Source organism: Pipistrellus hanaki (genome assembly GCF_964339955.1).
Source record: "Pipistrellus hanaki genome assembly, chromosome: 15".
NCBI lineage: Eukaryota > Metazoa > Chordata > Mammalia > Chiroptera > Vespertilionidae > Pipistrellus > Pipistrellus hanaki.
The window spans coordinates 9,852,201-9,863,528 of record NC_140517.1 but is presented as its reverse complement, the minus strand read 5'-3'; positions in this window follow the sequence as shown (position 1 = coordinate 9,863,528).

Here is an 11,328-nt window from a genome sequence, read left to right as displayed (position 1 = left end):
AGCTCTGGTACAAGCCCAGGCTCAGCCATGGGAGTTTTGGGGGACAGGGGTCCTCTACAGGTGTTTGAATCATGGCAGGTCAAATCGAGATTCTTGAGCTCATTTCTCCAGCCAAGTGGTGCCACAAACACACTGAGTAATTTTTTATTAGTTTCCCCCCACCCCCTCCTTTTGGGTTTTCCAGCAGATGATGCATCCTAAACAGTATAACAAATGGGGATCGAAATGTATAAGAAAATCTCCCCCCATCCACAGTGTAAATGATGCTGATAATGTCCACTTTGGTCATCAGGGGATTGAATGTTTTTAGGAAATTGCTGAAAGGCGGAACTAAATGGTCAAAGAAGAATAATGCAGTGGTTTTCAAATCGGTGTGTATCTGAATCACCACTGGAAATTGTGAAGTATTAAGATTCTGGGAAATACCCTCCCATCCACCCAGTCTGGTTCCGTTGGGCTGGGCTGGGGCCAGAGAGTATGGGTGTTGAACAGACTCTCCAGGTGATCATCACCGGTGTTCTTGGGCCAGGCTGAGGGAAATATCGGTGCAGGGGTGAGGTCCTCAAAATCTGCTCCTATCAGTTGATTCATTGCATTCAAGATCCTAAAACATTTAAAGCATTTCTCACTGAAATCCCGTGGGAGAGGATGGCCAAGAAGACTGAATGCCCATCTGTCTAAAGGGCCTACGTCACTCTCCTCTTACATGGTGCGCTTAATAATAATTATCCTGATCACCTCCACTCCAGTGAGAAAGATGGAGGTGCTGGGGTGTAGTGGTCACTCACTGACAGTTTCCAGACAGCAGAAATGTATGGAAAGATCAACATGTTAACTTCAGAGGCCAGGGCATGGAGCCGGACTAGGGCTTCTCACCTCGCACAGCCTAGGAAGAGAATCAGGACATGCTGACAGCAGCTGCTGTGGAGAAACTCCAAAAGCAGCACACAGTAGGGATCTTTTATGAGGTACCACCTCCATCTCCCACTGCCTGCTGGGCTGCTTTAAAGAGGCCAGGAGAGGGTAGCCACAAGTTTAAGTGGTGGCTGCAGAGATACAGACAGCATCACGGTCTCCAGAAAGACCTTGTGGATCAACCCCTATCCATGATGTGTTCTCCTTTCCCAGTATTCGTCATGATTAATTATTAGTAGCTAACTTCCCAGAACACATCTAGGAAAAGGCCCAGATGCATTAAGTTTGAGTCAATAACTTGTTCCCGAATGAATATTAATGATAAAAACTCACATTCAATGTTGAGCTCTGTGCAGGGCGTTAGGGAGTTAACATTCATTTTTTGTAACTAGCTCATTTCAGAATATCAGTTTGCTACATAAAGTAATTAATACATGAGAATTATACAGATTATATGTATGGTTTTAAAAGTCTTTTCATCGATCCAACCCTGTCAAATCGCTTTATAATTAATTTTCTCATTTAGGCATCCAGGTTGTTGATGTTATAGATATATTTTTCCATGAACTTGTTATGTTTAAAAGTTATGTTTTTGGAACATGCTTTTTTAGCTGTTTCTAGCTATTTCCTTGTATTCTAGAGCAGAATGGTACTGTTCATATGAGATTAATTTCCATGAAAGAATAAAAGGCTGAATTCTTCATTACTTCACGTTAAAGTGAACATCGGAACAGATAAAGACCAAGTGTGAGCCTGTCGATTCATCTTCAGACTTTCAATCCATCCTTTCCTTTTGTAATGCTTTATTTAGACATAATTTACATACTACAGAGTTTCCCCATTTAAAGTGCATAATTCAACCAAAACCGGTTTGGCTCAGTGGATAGAGCATCAGTCTGCAGACTGAAAGGTCCAGGTTTGATTCCGGTCAAGGGCATGTACATTGGTTGCAGGCACATCCCCAGTGGGGGGCGTGCAAGAGACAGCCAGTTGATGTTTCTCTCCCATCAATGTTTCTAGCTCTCTATCCCCCTCCCTTCCTCTCTGTAAAAAAAAAAAAAAAAAAAAAAAAAAAAAAAATATATATATATATATATATATATATATATATATATATATATATATATATTTTAAATTTAGTACACAATTCAATATTTTCAGTACAGCATTGTGCTACCACCACCACAGTCTAATGTTAGAACCTAATATCACCTCCAAAAAGAAATCCCATGCCCATTAATGGTCTCTCCCCATTCTCTCTCCACTTTCTTAAGAGGACTTCCTATCTCGGTCTAATTGTTTATTCTGAACATGTCATAGAAATGGAACCATGCAATATGTGGCCTTTTCCGACCTTACACTTAGCACTGTATTTTCAGGCCTCATCAAAATTGTAGCATGTATTAGATCTCCATGCCTTTATGTTGCTTTTTATTGCATGCGTGTATCACATTTTATTCATCCATCCATTTGTTGTTGAACATTTGAGTTGTTTCTCTTTTTTGGCTTTGTGGATAAGTCTGCTGTGAACATTCACGTACATGCTTTTCTTTTCGTTTTTGGATGTATGTATTCATGTCTCTTCAGTCTATAGCTAGGAGTGGAATTGCTGGGTCATGTGCTAACTCTGTGCTTAACAGTCTCAGAAATTGCCAAACGTGTTTTCTAACGTGACTGCATTGTTCCCATCCCCACTAACATTGTGTAAGAGTTCCAATTTCTCTACATATTTGCCAGGACTTGTTATTATCTCTTCTGTGCTAGTCATACTACATGGAGTGGCATCACACTATGGCTTTGGTTTTCCTTTCTCCAATGACTAGGATATTGAACATCTTTTCATGAGCCTCTTGACCTTTTGTTTAACTTCATTAGAGAAATACATAGTCAGACCCTTTGCCCCTTTTAAAATTAGGCTATCTGTCCTTTCACTATTGAATTAGAAGAGTTCTTCATATAATTCTGGATACAAGTCCTTTATCAAATACACGATTTGCAAATATTTTCTCTCATATGATCTGAACTAGCTCATATAACATTTAGGTTGTCTATTTTGTAAATGATGTATGAAAGTCAGCTTTAAACTAGTCTATCTTGCCTTTTTCAGTGATAAATTTTAAATTGCCTTTTCAATATTATCTAAAGTAATATAGTATTCTCATTTTTCTCTTCCTGAGTCAATTTTGATAATTTATGTTTTTCTAGGAAATCATATATTTCCTCTAAGTTATTGTATTGATTCCATAAAGTTATAGGAATGATTCCCTTAATTCTTTTAAACTTTTTTTCTGTTTGCAGTCACGTCTCCTTTTTCAAAATCTTGCATATTTCTCTCTGTCTCTCCCCATCCCCCTTAACAAAATTCCTTAATTGTCTATTTTATTGGTTTTTAAGGAAACATTTTTTAGATGTCATTGTCATTACCACTGCAACAATTATATTAATTATATACTTTATTAATTTCTATTTCCTTTCCTTATATTTTCTTTTTCTACTGTATTAAGATGAGTATTACATCTTAATGTTTCCTTGTTCTTTAATTCTGAAATAAATGCATTTTTTAATTTATGAATTTAACTTGTGGAGATACATTTTCCCCTGAGTATAGATTTTTTTTTTATTAACTTCCTTAGATTTTGGTATGTGTTTATCTCTTGACTGCTTCTTACATTTATAATTCAATTATTTAGGAGTAGGCATCTTTAATTTTCAAGTAATTTTGTTTTTGCTGGCTTTTGGTAACTACTTTTAGTTTTATTGGATTATGTTTAGGAAATGTGACCTATATAATCTCTTCTCATTAATATTACTAATCTTTGAGATCAAGTATATGATTTCATATATTGATAGTGGTAATAAATTGGCATTGTTATTTAGGAGGACAATTTGTCAATGTCTGATAATGCTGTAGCCATTCCACTTACAAGTTCATATAAAAATTAGAGGCCTGGTGCGTGAAATTCGTGCATGGGTAGGGTCCCTAGGTCTGGCCAGTGATCAGGCCAATCAGATTCCCCACCTCCTTGCCTCACCCCCCTAACCCCACCTCCTCTTCTCACGTTTGGGCACCACCACTACTGCTGGTCACCCGCCATGTTGCATGCCACCCCCTGGTGGTCAGCACATGTCATAACATGCAATCGAACTCCCAGTCTCCCGGTCAAACTCCTGAGGGGACACCTTGCATATTAGCCTTTTATATATGTATAGAGAGATGTGTGTGAGTGTGTGTGTGTGTGTGTGTGTGTGTGTGTAATATATTGATGCAATTAAAATTTTTGGAATCAACCTAATTAACCTACAAGTAAATGTTCTTTATAATGAGATTGAGTAAATAAACTATAGTTAAGAGTCAAAATGTCTCTGTCATCTACGTGTTGTTGTGTTCCTGAGCTGGTACCTTTGTATCACTGGGTCTGTATCTCTCTCCGAAGTCCCCTTTCTCTCCAAATTCTAGGCTGTTTTTAGTTCGCACGTGGGGTCAAGTTCTCACAAATTAGATGACCCGAACTTGTACGAGGAAGATGCAGCTCATTCCTTAATTGAACTGTGTTCAAAGGGTAACTCCCAGGGCTATTTTCAGACTGCACCCTGGGGGGTTGCCTCTTCCCAGTGACATACATGGCTCTGAGCTTGCAAATCCTGGGAATGATCTAGGTGGACGGTGTCTGCTGATTATGAATTTCTGGTGCGTGGCCCACAGCTATTGGTGATGAATCAGTCTGCTCCACAAGGGGACTTTTGATCAAGAGCACTTTTCTGCATAATGAGAAGTAAAGTAGCGCAGACGAATGGTGTCAGCATTTTAATGGGTCCTGGGGAAAGGGCTGGGTGATGGATTCTTTGTGCAGAGAGCAGCCCCATCTTCTTCCTCCTGGACCCGAATTCAGGAGAGACAAGGGGAGCCACTGAAAGGTCACTGCACCTCTCTGTGACAGACCTTGGCTCAAGAATTTCCTAATTGTATCCACCTCCTCTTTGTTGCTGACCTTTCCCCTTTGAATGTCACACTCTGAGTAAGAGACATGAATGGGTCAGTATGTCAGAAGCACCATCATTAAACAACTCATGTGTGTAGGCATAGGGAGTGTCTTAGGAAGCAAGGAAGGCTTAGGAAGGGTGGCCCATCTTTTTTTGTTTTTTAATATATCCTTATTGATTTCAGAGAGGAAAGGAGAGCAAGTAAGAGATAGAAACGTCAATGATGAGAGAATAATAATCAGCTGCCTCCTCTACACCCTCTATCCGGGATCAAGCCTACAACCCAGGCATGTGCACTGATAGGGAATCGAACCATGACCTCCTGGTTCATAGGTTGACACTCAAACACTGAGCCATGCAGGCCAGGCACAGGTGGCCCATCTTTATGTCTGGGTGAGGATGGTCCACCTGACCCATCCTCTATGTGAGCTTTGTTGTTTTAGGCACACCTGGAGGAGGAATACCTGTCAGTATGTACACATGAACATAGCTGCAAATAGCAGCCAGGGCTAAGGCTGCTACTTATAAAATGTCGTTTCACATTTTATAAGTGAGAAGGCACAGGAAGCTTATGGAACTTGTCCAGAGTCACATAGCAAGTTGCAGAGGTATTTGAGCCTCAGCACCTGGTATGAAACACTAGGCTTCAGGTGCCAGATGTAACATGCCATCTTGTTTAGACACCTGGAGCACTACTCCTGGTCCTCACTGCTTTCTCTGTGAACCCCTGAAGATTACACATTCTTAATATTTATTAAATGTCATGGACCCTTGAACTGGGTTAGGTCTCTGCTCCATGTTGGCACATTCCTCTATCCTTCCCCTAGTTTAGCACTCACTACGCAGACTATAATTTTACGGAACATCTGTCTTCCCTTGTAGACTTCAGGCTATAGGAGGGTAGGTGCTGGACCTTCCTTGCGTAGGATTATATACTCAAGATCTAGGAGAGTGTCCATATAAATAACATTTCATTTTTGATTGTTTGTTACCACGTTTTACACATACTCCTGCTAGAATACTGGCAATTTGGAATTGTCTAAGATAACGCAGAAACTGTTGGCCAAAGCCACTAAGGGTGACTCCAGGGGCGTCATAAAGAAACGGACAGAGCATTCCTGAGTGATTGACCCTGAGATGCATCAAGATGCCCCAGAACAGCTGGACAGAAGAGAAAATCCCTTCATTCTATGAGGTATGAAACCACCAACACATTGTGATTTCCAACACAAACTCTAATCCAAAGACTCTATGCCTTGACTTGCAATTAAAGCTTCTCACCTTGGCAACTCCAGAAAGCAGGCTTAGTGGCAGGTAGCAAATACGGTGCATTATTGATAATGGGTTTTCTCAGGTAAGTCGTGGAATAAACATTTCCTGACGAAGAAATGAACAAACAGTCAGCTAAATGCATGAATATAATTAAGTCAGGTGGCTCCAAGTTCATCAGGAGAAACCGACGCTTTTCTACCATAACATGATGCCTCTGTCTATTCCCCAGTGATCCATTCATTACATGTCCACACTACAGGTTAAGCCCCTTCCTGATGATCAAAGATGAATGGTAAGATCTGCAGAGGGAGGAAGGCTGTTTGCAGAGGTGAAAAGATTTTTAAAAAATAATGCGTCAGTACTGTTGTTGTTTTTATCATTGCTGTAATCATCATCATTATCCTGTGCTGTGCCTTTGCCTTTGAGCATTTCCTGTATGCCAGGGACTGTAAGCCCAAAGGAAGATTCAAGTGCAGGAGAGATTGAGGGGCTGGCTGCCTACTGAGAAAAGGAGGCAGAAGCCCAGAGCCCAGGACAGCTGAAGAGAGCCACAAGGTCTGAGGAATAAGCAGGGAGCTCTCAGTTACTGAGCCTCCCCATTTTTAAATTTATTTTTTATTTTTTATTGATTTCAGAGAGGAAGGGAGAGGGAGAGAGATAGAAACATCAATGATGAGGAAGTATCTTTGATCGGCTGCCTCCTGCACGCCCCACACTGGGGATCAATCCATGACTTTCTAATTCAGAGGTTGATGATCAACCACTGAGTCACACTGGCTGGGTGCCCAGGCTCCCCCTCCCCCATTTAGAGAAACCCTTAGATTGTTCTCAGTTCTTCAGTGCTGACCTACTTTTTGTGCCCTCATCATATTGTCACAGGCTTTCCCGCTCACAATATCCATGACACTCTATGATGTTTATAAACTCAATGTCAGTCCCACTGCTCATAATTTGCCTTTGATATAAAAAATGTCTCATTAGACATGGCTTTGTTTATTCCAATTTAATTCTTCCCTCACATCGTCTTAATTTTTTAAGTCCAGACTATTAATCTTTTTGCCAGAGTCAACTCTTTCTCCTAGTCTGTTCTGCCATAGATATTTCTGAACACAGATGCTGACATTCATTGCCCTCTGGGGCTGTCTGGAGGACAATAGTTAGCCGGGAAGTCTTGCTGCCAGTTAGAAATACTGAAGAAAGTATATCAGCATTAGGTGGGATTGCGGCTAGACACTTAGTGGGTGTATTCTCTCTGCTGATAAGTTGTTAAATCAATTGAATTCAGTTTATTTTGGGAAAAACATTGAGTTCTTCTGAGCAATGGCCATCTGGTAAGTCCAGGGAATAAGGTGTTCTGAGACTATCAGTGTGCAAACGTGGGCACAGCGATAGAGTGGAATTGCACATAGATGAGCACCATGGTAGACATTTGTACCAAGGGTTGTGGGGGAAGAAGTAATTCCATCAGGGAGCGGTGAGCAAACTTCAGGGCAGATAACTATTGAACCAAGTATGCACTAGATTTTAAAGGGGAATTGCATTCCCAGCCAAGGGAACAGCAGGAGTGAAGATGAAGGGGCACAACATTTTCGGCCTCTTGTGTTGGGAGAACTCATTCCCTCATTCTCTCATTTTTGGGGAATACAGCGTGTTCTTCCTCATGGTTGAGACTCCTTCACACATCTTCCTCCTGCCTGTAAAGGACCCCCAACGCAACTCTGCTCACTTGGCTAGCTCCACCCCATTCCTTTAATTCTCATCTTAAGCATTCTGTTCTTAAGTTGGCCTATCCTGACACAAATGGATTCAATTCTATGATTTATGCTCCCATCACACTTTTTAATTCCTTGCTGCTAACTTTCATTATACTCAACATCCTTGCTTAAGGTCTGCCTCCCCAAGTCTAGTGTGTTACGTTAATTCAATGAAGGGGCCATTAGACCAATGCTGCTCTAATCCATGGCTGGCTAGGTAAGCACACCAAACTCTAAGCCTGCAAATGCCACAATGTTACAGGTTCAAAGCACCAAGGAAAATCAATCACCAACAGCCAACTAGACTATAAGCTCTAGCTGATCACATGACTTCCTTTCTTTGCTTCTGCAAAGACTTTCTGTAAGTCTTTCCCCTGGCTTCTGTGGGAGGAGCACTCCTTTGCAATTCTGATTTGGTGCTGCCCAATTCTAATTGAGTTTTGCTCAAATAAACTTTCACAAATTTGAATATGTCTCAGTTTATCTTCGAACAAATGTAAACTCATCAGGGCTGAGACCATGGACACTTGGGCTGCTTCCAAATCTTGGCTATTGCAAATAATGCAACAATGAACACAGGGATGCGTTTATTCTTTTGAATTGGGGGAAGGGATTAAGAACTACAAATTGGTAATAAAAAAAAAATTGTTCCAGGATATAAAGTACAGCATAAGGAATACGGTCAATAAGATTATAACTATGTATGGTATCTGGTGGGTCCTTGAAATATCGGGGCGAGGGCACTTTGTAAAGTATATGCTTGCTTAACCACTATGCTATAAACCTGAAACTAATACCAAAGAACATTGAATATAAACTGCAATTGAAAACTAAAATTTAAAAATGATTATGGAATAAAATCTATCTATTGCCACGTAGAAAAGAAAGATTGGACTGACAAAGAGAAAGAAAAAGAAACCATGCCTGAGGTTTGGGCATGCTACCCTTCGGGATTCGTACTCAAAACCTCACCATCCACTCTGACCTGAATCTCCAGCCAGCTAACCTGATCTATAACTTTCAGACATGCCAGCCCCTATAATCTCATGAGCCATGAGCCAACTCTTCAAAATAAATCTCTCTCTCTCTTTCTCTCTCATACACACACACACACACACACACACACTCATCACACACACACACTCACACTTTTTGGAAGAACCCTGGCTCACTAACATGCCCTCCTTTCAGGAAAGGTTTGCATTGCTCTGATAGGAAACAATGAACCAACGGGGCCTTGCCTGGCAGCTGGAAGTGGCCTTAGCCTGCTTGGCAGCGGAAGCAAAAAGGCAGTAGCAGCCCAGTCTCCATAACCAGGGCGGGTCTTCCTGTTGAGTGACAGTCAGGTCTCCTGGGCTACCCTCAGCACGGGGTGCACCCCTGGCTCCTGGACCACTGCTGACCCACAGGGCTTCCCAGGTGGCCGTGCCTTCTCCCAGCTGGTGTCTGACCTGCCACTCCTGCAGCGGCGAAAAGATTAGGAATTCAGAGCAGCAGGAGGAAGGGCGCTTTTAGCTTTGCAGTTATGAGGCTTTCACTTTGTTGAACATGGGAATTAAAAGGGCAAAACCTCCGCGGCCCTCCCTCCCCCAAGGGCTGGCTGAGGCAGGAGCCTGGGGAGAGGTAATTAAGCTCAGATCACTACCAGCTTCACAGAAAGGCCTGAGTCCAGGAATTCCTTCTGCCAGAGGTCGGGAGCCTTTGTTGCAGAGAACCCTGATTGCAAATAAGCACTTTTCTTTGTGAAAGCCCCTCTCCCAGGGCTCCATGGGCTCCTGCTCAGTTTTCGGGGGGCGGGGGCTGTCTTTTCTTATGGAACTTTGCACATTCTTCTAGTTGAGCCCAGTCCCACAGTGCCCTTTGGCAAGCCCCTCTCTCCCCCACTGCGGATGGTCGGGTACCAAGGCCCAGAATCATGTTCCCAGGCAGCCAATGTTCCCCCCACCAGCCCCCGGCTCCGCCTCTCTTTATGCTTAACAGTGGATTTCAAAAACTTGCGTTTTCTTTGTCCTCAGGAGGAAAGAGGCTGGAGTCAAACAAAGGGAGAACAAAAGTCCCAGGCGTGCTGAGAAAATGAGTGCGCTGGCATGCGTGTGTGTGTGTGTGTGTGTGTGTGTGTGTGTGTGTGTGTGTGTGTGGTTTCATTGCCACCCCCATGTCCAGTGATTAGATCTGTAACCCTCAGGAATGTATGCCATTTGGGGCCGGGTTAGCGGTTTGAGCAATGTTCCTTCCAACTTCCTGCTGGAAAAGTTAACCTCTTTCTAGTCTGGAGCGAGGCGAGGAAGCTGAGCACCATTTGTACCTTGTCTCTGCTCTTCCCGGAGACATGTCTGGCCGCAGCCGCAGTTGCTTATCCCTGGGGCCCCGGCCAGTTCCTCCTCCTGGATCATGGCAGCCTGGATTAGCACATCCTCTCTCTTGCTCCCTCCAAAACACCCCCCCTCCCACTCCACCCCCAGCCAGGGTGATCTTTCATCTGGCTAAACCAAATGTGTGCTCCAGGGATTCTCATTGGACACCCCTCCCCCCAGACTTCTCAATTCTGACTCAGTTAGCCCCTCTTCCCCGCTTGTCTTATTATTTCTTCCCAGCTGTGTTCCCTGGGTTTTGTTTTTAAATATGTTTTTGTTGATTTCAGAGAGGAAGACAGAGGGAGCGAGAGAGAGAAACATCAATAATGAGAGAGAATCGCTGATTAGCTGCCTCCTGCACACCCCTACTGGAGATGGAGCCTGCAACCAGGAGAGGTGCTCTGACCTGGAACTGAACCATGACCTCCTGGTTCATAGGTGGAACCTCAACCACTGACCCACAAAGGCCCTGTTGTGTTTTTTTGTTGTTGTTGTTTTGTTTTGTTTTTAAGGTACACTTGCCTCTTCCTTAAATTCTTCTGGATCTAGATCTCCTTTCTCTACCTTAGTAGGGTTAGAGGTTTCTGTAGTTTCCCTGCTTTTCTTTCTTCTAGGTCAGTGGTCGGCAAACTCATTAGTCAACAGAGCCAAATATCAACAGTACAACGATTGAAATTTCTTTGGAGAGCCACACTTTTTAAACTTGAACTTCTTCTAACACCGCTTCTTCAAACTAGACTCGCCCAGGCCATGGTGTTTTGTGGAAGAGCCACACTCAAGGGGCCAAAGAGCCGCATTTGGCTCACGAGCCACAGTTTGCTGACCACGGTTCTAGGTGTATCATCTGTACTTACTCATCTCTCTAGCCAACCTGAGAGCCCCCTGGGGCGGAGACCCTCTTTCCATATCAGTTAACCCAACGCTGGGAGGGGCACACAGACTATCCTCTGGGGATGCTTCCGGGTCCACAGGAGGTCCAATACAGCTTAATACCGGAGATAAGCGCTCCCTGCTGGTTCATGTGGATTTGAATCCCAGCATTCATGGCTTGA